This window comes from Aphis gossypii, chromosome X (genome assembly GCF_020184175.1).
Source record: "Aphis gossypii isolate Hap1 chromosome X, ASM2018417v2, whole genome shotgun sequence".
Classification (NCBI taxonomy): domain Eukaryota; kingdom Metazoa; phylum Arthropoda; class Insecta; order Hemiptera; family Aphididae; genus Aphis; species Aphis gossypii.
This window is the reverse complement of record NC_065533.1, coordinates 11,525,098-11,540,647: the sequence shown is the minus strand read 5'-3', so window position 1 is coordinate 11,540,647 and position 15,550 is coordinate 11,525,098. Positions and strand designations below refer to the sequence as shown.

General features: G+C 24.6%; 1 long non-coding RNA gene across 1 annotated transcript; it reads right to left on the bottom strand.

The window, feature by feature from the left end:
- Positions 1-5,441: 5,441 nt before the first annotated feature.
- LOC126552129 (uncharacterized) lies at positions 5,442-13,364 on the bottom strand. Its single transcript, XR_007605971.1, has 4 exons — positions 13,272-13,364; positions 12,786-12,893; positions 6,889-7,004; positions 5,442-5,705 (listed from the first exon to the last, which is right to left on the bottom strand). It is a non-coding gene; the product is annotated as an uncharacterized LOC126552129 (long non-coding RNA).
- Between the last annotated feature and the right edge of the window lie 2,186 nt (positions 13,365-15,550).

The window sequence follows — 15,550 nt, the reverse complement described above, 5'->3', positions numbered from 1 at the left end:
AAATTTTTGTTTTTCCGTCACTTTTGTTTTGTTTTTCTCGATTTTCTTTTAATACTACTAGAAAATTTTTATTCTGTATAATATCCTGATTTTGTACGTACCATTAAAGGTCAATGATATTTACTGCGTAAATAATAACAATAATAATAATAATAATAATAATAATAATAATTGTTTGGTTGCTTGACTACACAGCAGAATAAAAAAAAAACAATAACAATTTAATAGTAAAATAATAAATATGTATTAACTCAAAGAGTAAATATAAGAGTATATAAGTAAATTTGCTTAGTTCGTTCATCTTGCCCGTTTGGTCATTTGTCAGAATATCAATAAAACCAATACAATTAATATCGATTGTATAATATTGTATGACGTGTCCTCGTCAGAACTGTTGTCAAATGTCAATAACGATTACTAATGAATCATCTTCAAGCGTATGTTTTGCAGAATACGTAGGACATCATAATTAAGCATTAACATTGAATATTTTTAATTAAAATTTCTACTTAATTATTTATTTATACGATTTGAACCCCACAATCAAATTATATATTTTATACTGTGATGCACCCTTTCCCCAAAATGTTTATGTTATTGTCAGGGCCGGATTTAGGGTTTGGGGGGCCTCAGGGCTCATATAAGATTGAAATAAGAATTTTAATAAGAATTTTTAGTTAATCTACATGCTTTAAAACTTAAATTTAAAATTATATTACCTATTGATGGCCGTTGAGTTATTCCCTCATCATGCTATTGATTTCTTATCACATCAATTTTGCTTATTGAACATAATTAATACAGATTTATAAAATGTTAATTCAATTAATAAGTAAGTACAAGCATTGATTATAGAGTTATATTCTATATTTAATAACGAACGCATTTGAGAGTGACCACCCTTAGACAAAATCTGCAATAACCTTCATTAGTAACAATGGGTGGGAAACGTTTGGGCACATTGACCCAAAGGTTAACACGTTTGAATACTTACATAGTAGTATAGTACATATGATATACCTAAGCATGATCTATAATATTGTGTTAATACTCATTTATTGTTTTATAATTTATCTTAAAACCAATTAATAAAAAAAATAAAATACTTAGAAAAACTAATAATTTCAGTTGTCTGTATTATAAATAAATAACTCAAAAAAGGTCAAAATATGTTGAAAATTTAACTGTACATAGATAATTCTAATATAAACATTTTGTGAAAATTGCAAATTATTTACAGTGTTTATAAAACAAAAAAAAACGAATGTCATGTAAACTTATTTACATGAAAAATGCATGAAGTAGCTTTCCCCACAATTATTGTGCAATTTTCTTCGAAAAATTGTAATTAATAAAAAAGATCCAACATAAATACCGTTAATAATTGTGGAAAAAAATCATCGAAATATGTAATATTTATTTATCAAAAAAAAAAAAAACATAAATTATTTTTTCCTGAAATAGGAATTGTATTTTTCAATTTTAAATTCTGAACCAAATTCATTTTATAATGATGTGTATTTTATTTTTTTTATGTCTGTGTACAGCATAACTAGTCGACATAATGCTTCAATTTCAAACTTTGGGGGTAGTTTCCGATGGCAAAGTGAATATTCTTGGTGCATTATAGTGGTAAAAAGTAAATATTTTCCAACAGTTTTCAAAAAAATCGATAAAAACAAAAAAAAAGTGACGGAAAAACGGGAATTTTTACTTTGTGTGCGAGTCCGACTCATTTTGTGACAAAACTATTTTTTTTTTACAGTTTTGTACCAATTACTTTCTTAAATGCCATCATCACATCATCAGATTTTTAATTTTGTTTTTTTTGTTTTAATCAAGGATATTCATTTTTTCATCGGAAATCACCCCCGAAGTTTGAAATTCAAGCATTATTTCGACTAATTATGCTGTACACGGACACAAAAACAAATAAAAAAACAAATATCATTGTAGAATTAATACATTCATCACTCTGTGTTCAGAATCTAAATCACAAATATAGAAAATATCTTTCAAGCGTACAATACAAATGGCGTTCAATTGTAAATTAAAAAAAAAACAAACGATGTTTTCATTACAGTCATTAGAAGCCCGAACAAAATGTATTTTTGAGAAACTACAAATTCACAACGACACAAATAAACGACGCACTAGCGAACAACAATATAATATGATAACCTAAATTTACGGTAGATTTAGGAGGATTTTGTACATTTTCATCCACACCGACGTACCCAAAAACCATCGTGTTTTGGGTGAAAGATTTATCGCACGTCATGTCACACGAATACGATTTCTAGCCTGCTTGCACACGCCTAACTGTGTATCATCAGAGAGCTTCAGCTTTGGTTGAACGACTTATCATTACTACCGTAAGAACACGCCCCCCCCCCCCGTGAGCGTCAGTCGGTGTAATATGGTCAGATCGTTTCTTTTATCGGAGAACTGTTTAGAGCTAATGGCATCACATTGGAACCGTCTTTCTCGTACACGCACGTCATGTGTTCGTCGGCTACAAACGGACTCGTTCATTTCAATGCTTTTAATCCCAAATCGACGAAACGTCGCCGTCATGGTCAAGCGTATTTTCGTTTCCCTTGGTAAATAATAAGTACACCGATTGGTGATTAACAACGAATCACTTTTTTTCCGTACTTGTACATACGTTCTTTCGCCTTTCGCATATTGACGTGATTACTAGGTTATTTAGCTATTATTCTGTTTACAGTCGCTTGGAATTTATTGACTTAAAATTAGTATTTTTTCTGTTACTATATGTTAGACGCATAGAGTAGTGTATAATTTTCGTAAGTCAAAATATTTTAATTTATGGTTCATTTTTATTTGTAATAAGATTGATTGAGCTAAATTTTGACAGCAAAAATGGCAAATATTATACCATTTATTACTGTTATTAATCTCAAAGTCAATTCCTGTATGTATTGTAGAACGGTATGAAAAAATTAGTTAGAATGAATGATAATATTTTGAAAAAAATTCATTCTGTATAGTAATGTGCAGCAATATTCTTATAACGGTTTAAATATTTTAAATGATTTAAATATTATTTTTAATGACTATAAATACAATCAAATCATGAATTTTTTTTCGATTGATATTCGATTTAAAATAAAAAAAGTTTTAATTTAAATGTACTTAATACTTTCATAAGTATTTATTTTTCATATACTTTAATATAGTACTCTATTTGCAGACAAGTACCAATACTTGTGATAAACCATGTTATAAATACTTAAGCCTTAGCTATACAAATTGACATTTTTATGGGTTTTTATTTATGAAATAATTTGTAAATCTGTGATCAAAATATTCAAAAGCTTATTAAAAAAATTATTCCTTAATGCCGCTTAAGTCACTGTTGTTTTATGTTTTATAACTAAGATCAAAATAAGCTGGAGAAGTCAAGCCAGGTGCATCTACTATAACTCACCAAATTAGTGGTTTTATGATGACACCGTTTTTTTTTATGATCCGTAAATATAGTAAGAGGTTTAACCCTCATTTATAATGTCTCCATCTTATTAGTTCAAAACATAGTAAATTTATATTCCGCGGTTCACGTTATCTTCGTTAGCTTTAATATTAGAGTGAATTAACCTATTATAAAGCTTAATGGTAAAGATATTTAAAGTGTTCGTACGTTGGTTTTTTACGATAATTCCAACATTTTTTAAATTGCGCTTTTTTTATATAAGCAAAGTTCACTAAAAAAATTAATTACCGTAAAAAAACCAGCATATAAATATGTATAAATAAAGTATTCTTATCATTATGTTTCATAATAAGTCAATTTACTCTAGTATTAAAGTTAACGAAGCTAAACGTAAAATATTGAGCGCAGATTTTCTATGTTATTCACTCTTAAGACGGAGACAAAAAGTACGGGTGTAGCGTATAAATAAATAAAATCTACAATTTTTACTGGAAGATAAATAGTTTTTTTTTTTAAAAAAAAGTTTGAAAATTACTTTTCTTTGAATCATTAATTTAAAAACGTGATAATATTTCTAATTTAATATTGCACCAATAAACTCTTTATAACTAACCGGCAAAATATAATGCTTATTATTTAACTCGTTAAACTCCAAGCCTAGTGCTCACCTATAATAGAAAAAAATAAATATTTATTTTTAAATATATAAATAAATTAATATTATAACGAACTACTCACTTATCAAACATTTTGTTTCGATAGATATGATTGTACACTTTTGCTTTTTAAAAAATTAAGAAACTTCTGAGAATTTTATATATCTTAGGTTATAATTATCTTTATTTGCATAGGTAGGTAATGTATGATAATTGTTTGGCTGTCTCCGCTGTCAGTATGACATTATCCACTTTTCCATTTAATTATTATAAGTGTTGATGATTTATTAGAAACAATGTTCAAACAATGTGTTTATTGTTCGAATGAAATATTAATACGTTAATACGTACCTATTATTACTTGTTGAAGTTTAGGACTTAATTTATTTGTTTGTATAATTATTGTAAAATGTAATTATTACGATATAACTGACAAATTATATTTATAATATTATTATCTATAACTAATTGTTCTTTCATAGGAAAACAAAAATTAAAAATACAAATTAAATGAGAACATTAATAACATTAACGTTAATAAAAAATATAGGTATAGGTAATAAGTAGGCTAAAATATAATGCATTATGTGTTGTATGTATAACGTAAGCTGCTGTAAAACACCCGATAGATTTTTTTTTTTATTAAAATAATAAAACAAACAATCCTTTATTGATTGAAAGGGTTTATTTATAATTTATAAAGGTTTAATAGTGTTTTTGAAAAATCAATATAGGTATTATAGAAAATAAAAATTCGAATTTAAATAAATCAATAATGATATAAAGTATTACAATTAAACATAAAGAAAGTTATTCTCCTATTATAATTTTTAAAATACTAATATTAATAAGGGTCATTTTTTTCACGTGTTGTTATAATAGTCGTAAGTATCTAAATTATGTTATATATTAGTATACTGTATAATACTTCATCACACGACTTAACAACACGCGTCTATTTACAGTGAGGTGGCGTGTTCGATTCTTTTACTTGTTACACATAATCGATTCATTTATTTATAAATACATATTATATTTGTACTGCAAAGTCAATAGCTGGGTATTTTACATATTTTAAGAGTCCGGCCAACGTATATAGAATGCCTAACATATTATATAGGCGAGCAACGTCAAAATTATCTCTTATGACCCGGGAATTTTATGAAACGAGCGACTGAGATTTAGCGGTCTATGAAAACCATGAAGTTATTTTTCGAGCTTTATTTTTTGAGTTTAACTAAAAATCAAAGAAAACATGATTTTATAATATAGTATATTATAAACATATTTGATAAAAGATTTTAAAAAAAGAATTATTTTGTATTTTATTAGTATTTGTTGCGGTACGGATTACTTCCATTATACATTTTGATATTCAGTCATCCAGCAAGTAGATTTACACTTCGTTTATAATGTTAAAACGATTCACCGTTTTAAATACGCATAATATGTTTTTATTGTGGTATGGTTATGGGCATACGCGTGCGTAATGTGTACTCAGGGCAGGCTGGTACTACTTTGTGTCTCTCTGTAAACATGTTTATATAGTTGAACACAATGACACGGATTTACGGGTAGAAGATTTTTGTAACCTACAGAGTAAAATAACAAACGAACAATTTATATTTAGTTATTTTTAAGATAATAAAACTTAATAGGTACATGAGAACTGTTATCGAGTGTATTAGGAATCTTTATTACATTAACAGTTTAAGTTGATAATAATAAAAAAAAAAAAACAGGTGTCTTCTATTCATAGGTGTTAGCACGGGAGGATATGGGGGATAGAACCCCCTCATGACTTTTTTTATTATATAATAGTATATGTTATAGTCGTTATACATTATACCATTAATAGAAAAAATGAAATGTTTTACGAAAATTAGCTAGTTTTTTTGAGATATATTATTCCCTTCCCCCTGTCTGAACGCCGTTGGTTCTGTCGGCTTTCCCTGTGCACTACATAATATGTAGGGTACGGAAATTTTAAAAGTTGCTTATTGTATTCTATATGTTCTTGATTTAAAACAGGCCAAACTAGAAATTCGAATTATACAATAGTAGGTTTAAACATTTTAAATTTAAAATACATAGTAGGTATTTCGTTGGTTTTAGGGAAAAAGTACATATTTCATTGATTTTCATATGCATGTTAAACATATATTTAATATTTAAAAAAAAATTGATTCTTTCGATTTCTTGACCTATTTTAACCTATTTTTCTGTTTTAAGTAATTTTTGAACAAATGATACATGTAACATCATTGAACATAAACTCAATATTATTTTACATAGGTATTTACATTGTTACCCTCACAGTCGAATATTAATTTGACAACAGTGCGATGTGCAGTTAATCTATATCGCACTAATATACCGCAATGTTATTTTATCGTCGATAATTTAACAACTTAATTTAATGTAAATGTATTTAATATTTAATATTGGTTTATAAATTTGTTGTATATTATACAGTACTTTCTAAAAATCTTTTTTTCAATTTATGAAGATGTTTTGAAATTTTTAATATAATTTATTTATATCTTATTAAATAACTCATTAATTAAAATTGAAAATCGAATAGAAATAATTGTAAGATAAATAGTAATTTCATATATTATAGAAAACGTTTCGAATAATATTATTCATTTTGTATAATAATGCAATTATGCATTTTCTGTAATATCTGTAACATATTATACAGAATACACATATACAGCGGGTGATTAATTTAACGTAAGACACTCATTACTTTTTAAAATAGTGAATACTTACATTTTTTTTTTTTTTAACATCTTTGATACATGCTTTTTTAGAATTGTTTGAAAATTTTATTTTTTCACTCTTAGGCATATTTATTGGGCAACATCTATCAATTTTTAAATCGTAACCTATACGATAAATTTCATAAATTAATAAGAATTTTTTTCGATTATGAATTTTAACATTTAAAATTTAATTTTTCGTTAATCCGTTGACAACATATAACTTTTAAAAGTTGGATGGTTTCAGATGGTGTTTATGTGTTATAGTGAGTTCTGTAATAATTAATCATGATTTTTATACCCAAGGGAAAAAAGAGATTACACTCTAAAATCAAGACAGTAAGCCATTTTGTGTCCATTTTATTCCATAACGTAGTTTACACCATAGATTTTAGGTAATAGAGTCACTGGTTATTCAGATTATGTAGTAAGTATTTCTCGTTTGTAGACATCGAGATTTATAAGTAGATAGGTAACAAATTCGATAGGCTGTAGGTAACACAATTCGATAGCGTTGATATCTGAAAAGATGGGAGTTTGTAATTTGCACCAAATTAAAGATATATAATTTGCATCCCTGCAGGTAGTCGAAAATAGAATTTGTAATTTCCACCAAAATGATTATTTATTTGTTCGATTATCGAGTATTCGATTTTGAAATATTCGATTATTCCTCGGCATCTTCGTAGACGTCGAGACTAAATGGACAAAAATAACAATGATAATTTTTCGGGATTTTTCACCTTATCTGGTAATTACATATAATTTTTTTAATTTTGCCAACATTTTTTATATTCAAAATTATACGATATTATATAAACTTAGTATACAATTATAATATATGCATAAGCTCATCTATTTTATAAATATAAACTAAGCTTAAGTTATATTAGGATTATTGATTATTTATCAAAATCAATATTGTATACATTTGTTTTTTTTTTAATTTTACGTATATTTTTTTTAATTGGCTAACTTTTTATATTCAAAATAATACAATTTTATATTAACTTACAACAATATATGTATAAGCTCAGCTATTTTATAAATAAAAACTAAGCTAAATTTATACTAGGATATAAAACTTATAAGTTTGTAATACTATCGAAAAATAATCGATTTTAATTTTGGTGCAAATTACAATTTCTATTTCTTACTACCTGAGGATGGTGCAAATTACATATCTTTATTTAGGTGCAAATTACAAACGCATTTTAAAAAAATGATGCAAATTACACATGTTGTAAATATTTTGAGTCAACTTTGGTGTAAATTGACTACAGCCGAAAGGATAACGATTATTAACCATTGTATTTTATACCTACCATAATTATAAATACATTCATATCTTAGTAGGTAGTTACCAATAATTTAAGTTTAATTTAATCTCTGCAGATAATATCAATGTGTATTTTCACGGATGAAAGGCCACGGAATATTGTGTTAACTGGTAATAACGAAGTTGTATTTTATGGTTAAAACCGTGAACAAATATCTAAGTTAGTGGTTAAAAATTTAAAAACAGTCTTCATAACACCATCATTATAATATTATGATTATTTTTAGTGATATCATTAGTTAGTAGATTGTGATAAGCTTGTACTAAGTGTGTTTATTATTTAATCCACGGATCCTGCAGAGTTCAGACTATTGAGTATTCATGCTTAGGTTAATGGTTTTAACCCCAAGATGTTCATTTATTTCACATTCTCACAAACATCATGAAAAATATAATTTGCTAAGACACTAGCCATTAGAAGAGTAGATATTTGTGATATTAAAAATATTTTTTGGTTATAACTTAGTAAGAATATCATAAAAATAACAAATTCCATATCAATTTAGTTTTTACAATATTTTGCTAATATATTTTGGCTTAAAATTTAACAATCAATGAAATAAGGTGAACCACGTCTATGTATGGGTAGGGTGGCACGTGTCAGTAAACCAAAAATCGTATTGTTGATGACATACCTATTTATTTTGTCATGGGCACTGAATAGTAGTTTTAATTGAAATAATTGATTGTATTCATGTTATCCATTTAATATTGTTGATAAATATATATGATATATTTAATTAATATTTTACTCATACAATTGAATTCTTACCAAAGTCGAAAACTATAATCAAGTAGACAGAAAATTTAATTGTTTTTATAAAAAAAAAAAAAAAAACTGGTGTATATTTGCACATATGCAATAATATGATGAAGTTAAATTTTATTAAATGACGATTCTTTTAGTAAGTTCAAAATAATTTCAAATTATCCTATTTCTTAAGTATTTACCAATATCACACAAATATTTTATATATGGTCTGCGTACACTGATAGAATACATTGGGCGTAGTTGCATGAACGATAATTAGAATTTATTGATAATTTTATTAGTGAAATAATTATTTTAAAATACTATTTTATTATGTTATCTTATTGGCTAATATTAATAATACATTCATAATTTTGGAGATCAAATTTAAAATATTAAAACTATAATAATTTTAAATAAAATGTATAATATAGGTACTATAATTATTATCAGTTGGTTAATATTCATTGAATACTCGTCTCACTAAATTTATAACTTTATAGAAACTATATTAACATTGTTACATATCACATATTTGCATACCTAATATTTTTAGTAGAGTAATATTTCATTTTAATAAATGTAATAGCTATAATCTAATTTAATACTACCTACTTTTTAATTTTCACAGTTTCAATTACTTAATACGTTTATTATTATAGCGGGATATTTAGTGACCAGTATGAATTAAATGAAACAAGTTTTCCAATTCATTACAATATGTCAATAAGTTATTGTAGGTAGCATCCAGTATTTACTAATATTATAAATGGTATAATATCGGGGTCGAACGATATTGAATTTATTACCTATAGTTTCTTGCGGTTTTTGTATACGAAAAGTATTATAACCAAAATCACCCATGTGCAAACTGCATGATAGGTACCTTGCAAAATTAATATTACAATACGTTTAAAATGGTAAAATTTAAGCTTTCTGTACTTTTGAATTAATTTTAAAAGTATAATATTTTTTATTCTAGGGCATTAAAATCTTAATTTTCGTGATACCGACTATAACGGCAGCTAAATATCTCAAAAAAACCACCATATATTGAGAAGTATTGAAAAGTTGTATTTTGGAAACATATAAAGAAAAAATTAAAACTTTTACTTAAAAATATAAAAAATATTTTTTATTTATTTAGTTTTTAATTTTTAAACGTTGTCATTTAAAATCAAAAGTTGGTGGTGGTTCGACTAATAAATATAAAGGTGAATAAAATAAAAGTTAATTATAATATTAAAAATCATGTAACTTAATATTTCCAAAAAATCCAACACTTTGCACTAACGAGTGATTTCACGTTACATGAATAATTCTGTATTCATAATATAATAGTATCACAGTATTTATAATAATTTATGATAATATTGTGTTATTGGTTTAATTTTATGTGTAGGTATGGCATTGACATGTATATTTGTAGTTACGTTGTAAAATAAACGTTGTCTAATTTTGTTGCACAAACATGGAACATATATCATAATTAATTATTGTTCCTTACATGTATTTAAACATGTAGGTATATCAAAGGGATAACATATATTGATGTAAGCTTATGTGAATAATAACACTCCTTAAATGAATACAAAATTAATTAATACTTAATATTTGAACAATAAATATCTCTGGTTTTGATTTCAATATATATGTTTTAGATTTCTCTTTCTACATCAAACAATTATTGATAATCCAAATTTAATAGTTTGGTTTTAATATGGGTAGTTAGTATTATATAATTTGTTCTAGATGAAAATAATAAAAATAATATCAAGAAAGCAATTTAATAGTATACTAAGAATGTACAATACAACAATGAGAATTATAAAATTCTCAATAAAATATAGATTAATAACTTAATTAAACTAATAAAGTGACTAGATACCGAAAACATCATATTTATAAAAATATTAAATAAATAACTAGGTAGGTACATTTTAATGAAATTTTAATATTTACACGATATAATATATACAATTGAATTAAAAATATATTTAAATGAACACGAGTATATTTACTACCTTTAAAAACTGTTATAGTGTATGTGTGAAAAATTCGAATGTACAATAAGTTGGGCTTGAAATGGACACAAACATGTATGATAATGGACTGGTCACCTAAAAGTAATTGCGTTATAAATTACCATGTATTCAAATCTCTTTTAAATCATCTATTATTGTGTTAAATCTACACTGTAGATGTATATAGATACATATTATTATTATATTATATGTGTGCATGTGGGTAAGTACATAACGGTTCATATTGTTTGAAAAATTGCAAGTATAACCCTTATAATATTAAATAATATAATATATTATAATTTACGTATTAGAATATGTTTATATTTCAAGTTATTTATTGCTTGCAAAACTTAGAGCCATAAGATAATCCAAAAATTGAGATAAGACATGTAGAGTTTTATATAAACTATTACAGTATAATAAAAAAAGTAATTATTTTGTTGGTCTATTTTTCTAAAAATATTTAATATATTTTTTTTTTTTATAGAAATAATGTAATACAGTAAATTTTAATAATATTTTAATAATGGCATACTTAGCATATTATTATAATAGTAAATAATAATAAACTTATGTAATAGAAAGAAAAGTTTGAAGTCCATACAAATAACATTTTATAATTACAATAAAATAACGAAAATCGTTGTTCATAGTTCATAATTTATATTATGTATTTTTGATGTTAAAGAAAATGTGGACTGTTTTAAAAAAGTTTTCAATTTAATAAGATAGTACAATAATTACATGAAGAAGAAATTGCTGTTGAAAACTGGAAAAATCAATGATTGAAACCAAAGTCTCGTTCGTTAAAATCCTTCTTTTATATTATTATACTTAAGTATCCAGGTTTGAGAATATTAAATTAAATGAAAGAGGACCATATGTGAAACACAGTTAATAAAAAAATGGTTCAATAATAGGTACACCTTTATTCGAACCAAGTAGTGATACAATCATATTAAATAATACATGTTTTACGGATTCATTATTATCTGTATAAATTAGCCGTTGCTGCGGTAGAAAGTAAACACAATCATCAATTTTTATCCAACACGACAAACAAAACTGCTAATTTTTTACTCATACTATTGATGTTAGACCCAATAAAGAGATCTATAGAAATTAAATTTTATTTTTTAGCTCTCCATTTCATAAATCGAACAAGGCAATTGATTAGAGATATTACTTTATTGAATAAAGAAAATACAGCAGCTTCAATGTGTTAAAACAACATTTTAATTTAAAATTATTAAAAAATGACAAATTACATAGTAAGGTATCTAGTTTTGTTTGAAATTAAAATTTTGAATTCGATGCTCTCAGCTGATCATCTCTTATGAGTAAACATTTATATAGTGGTGAAGACTTGGTTAAAAATTCTGATATTGCCGTTACAAATTATTACAAATCGGTTACTAATTAAAAAAAAAGAAAAATTGATTCAATATTTTAAAAAAATGAATTTTTCTTCTTTAAAACTATTTTTGTCTTTGGGTACATAAGAAAAAACACACTTACACCATTGTAAAACCGATTCAAATTGCATCGCTCGGAATACAAAATAAAGCTATGTTATAGCTATTTTACTTAAAAGTTAAAATTAATAATAAAAAATACTTATTATTAATAATAATTAACGTTTATAATCGATATTATTATTACCTTTTAAATGATACTGTTTCCGATTATAATTATTATGAGTGTATAACCATTAATTGATATGTTGCAATATTTTTTAAATATACTTTATTTATATTTCAGTATATTTTTATGGTTATATGTAGACTTACTGCGTGTTTTAACATTGGGAATTCCTCTAAAGTAGTTGATGGAAATGTGTTGTAAATCAGTTTGTTTTTGATATTTGATATAAGCTGTTACACCATTAGCATATCAAACTTTTCAAATGTACATAATTCGTATATGTAAAACAAAAAAGGAAGTTAATATTTTAAAGCGGAAAGAAGAGTGGAAAGAAGTAGGTAAGTTTAACAGTGTTTAACATGTTTCTAACATTAAAACTCAATTGTAGATTATTATATTATAAGATTATTTAATTTCAAACTGAAACTTTTATAATTCTATTATGTTTTAATCATTTTTAATTTATTATCTTAATATTGTTATACAACCCGGATCGAACTATTCCAAGTAAAGAAAAAGCATGGTAATAATATTATATTGTAATAAAATAAATGTTTATAAAAATTATTAACTTTATTTTAATAGCAAATACATGTATACAAATATAGTTATTATAGAATATGTGGTCATACTTTTAATTGATGATTATATTGGTAACATAATATAATGAAAACACATAACGATATCTAAATTACATCAGCTGAATCAATTACGGCAATATAAAAATGTATTGAACAATATTATAATAATGATAATAAATTGAGCTAACAATATTATATTATGTTTCCATAGTAACTTAACTCGTAAGTAATCAAAAATATTAATTAATTTATGCATCAAATTTTAATAACTATAATTTATTATAAATTAGGCAATTATTAGAAGCGTTAAATGGTTTAAAAGTTGAAAAAGTTGAAAACTTATATAATGTAAAATAATTGTTCACTTAAAATGTATCAAATATTCTGTTTTGTATATATATATATTTATTTATTTTATTTATTCATTAAAAAGCACGCAATTATGTTAATATGTTTATAATATTATATAATATTGCTTTGTATACATAGAGTGTTATAGTAAAGGTATAATGTGCCTATATACAAATTGTAAACAATTTAATAATTTTCATTAAATTTATTTATAAGTTAATTTATTCATGATGCAATACTATTGATGAAAATAGAAATTAATATTTAGTTATAGAATTAATTCTATACTAAAAAAAATAAAAATTGTATGAGAGAATTATGGATAAAAACATATTATATTATAATATCATAAAGAATTTAAAAAAATAATAAAAATAAGTTATTTAAAAGGCGTTTATGATATATTAATATGTATGTAGGTATACATATATTAGTATAAGTATAATTTAAAAAGTCTAATACGTAATTTAATTATATTTTTCATCTGATAAAATACTATGAATGCTATAAAGTATTCTATTTGATACACAGTTGCATGAAAATAATTTTTTGACTCTGAAGCACGTCAAGCTAAATCCTAAATTTGTCTTTAATTCAGTCAATATATTGAAATTAAAGACGTAAGTAAATATGAATATGTTTATTATTCATAAAGTATTTATAAATATATGAATTATTATTATTTTATTATACAAATGTACCTACGTATATCGCAGTCGTCATTTCATAATTTAACACAAAGAGTGTGTTACCGGTTTCTTATTCAGTGAAGTTATTGAGAAGATGTTAGACATTTATGAGATCATGTTATATGATGTGTAATCTTTTAATGGTCTCTAAATATATAGTAATATTATAAAGATATGATGCAATATGATCTTTGTAAAAATCACATCGCTGGTACATTTATGACGGAAATTTGATAAAGCAGAATATTATTACGACATCCCACAAATATAATAAAATATTATATCCTGCGATGTATCACAATCATGTTTAGTTAGTTTTTCAAAAAAAAAAAAAAAAACCAAAAGAAATAACCTTTGTAACAAAGTGCCAAGTTGTGATTTCTAAACTTTAAACACTACACAAAAGTTTTGAAGTAGAATTGAAAAAATTGTTTAAATATAAATTTAAAAAAAATTGCATTATTGTTAAACACATGCTTCTACTTTTGAATTTAAAGTTATAAAATAATACTCTTCGGGATAACTATGATTTTTCAAGGGTCATAATGAAACTTTTATGTACTTGCAGCAAATATTTTTAAAATGTTAACTTTGTATAAATTTAACAAAGTAGTGTATAATACTTATTACTTACTTATAAATAATCTATTTCACGAAATTGTTTATTACTTTATAAAACAAACAGCCTTTTGTCCATAAAATTTACTTTTAATAATAACGTCATCGTGTAATTCAATTTTTTTTTTTTTTTTTTTCTATAAATCAGAAAAATCTTATGTCCATATTATCCAAATTATATAAAGGTTATCAATAATGATTAATAACAATTATTATTATTTGGATAGTTTTACAAGAGACGAGTTGCTCAATAAACTCACCGTTTATTTTGTTTCATTACTTAAATAAACATGATGGGCAATTAACCAATTATTACTTTGTCTGTGAGTTAAAATACATAATGCATATTATTACATAATGTAATATTATGTTAAATTATTTACGAATATTGAAAAGTGTGATGCAAAATGTTGGTTTTCAACACAGTCTTGTACCTGTTTTGCCTATACACAATGCCGTGTAATACATATTATATTATATTATTATGATATATATTTTAGTTTCTAAACTAATCGACGAATGTATTACTTGTATTTGTTTTACAATGATCAGTTTTATTTTTACGAAGACACTCTCACCTATAGAAACACTGTTTCGAATTCAAAGGATGTTTATGGTAGAAAGTGGGATCAAGTTTGTAGAATGTAGATAATTGAGAGGGCGTCGAAATTA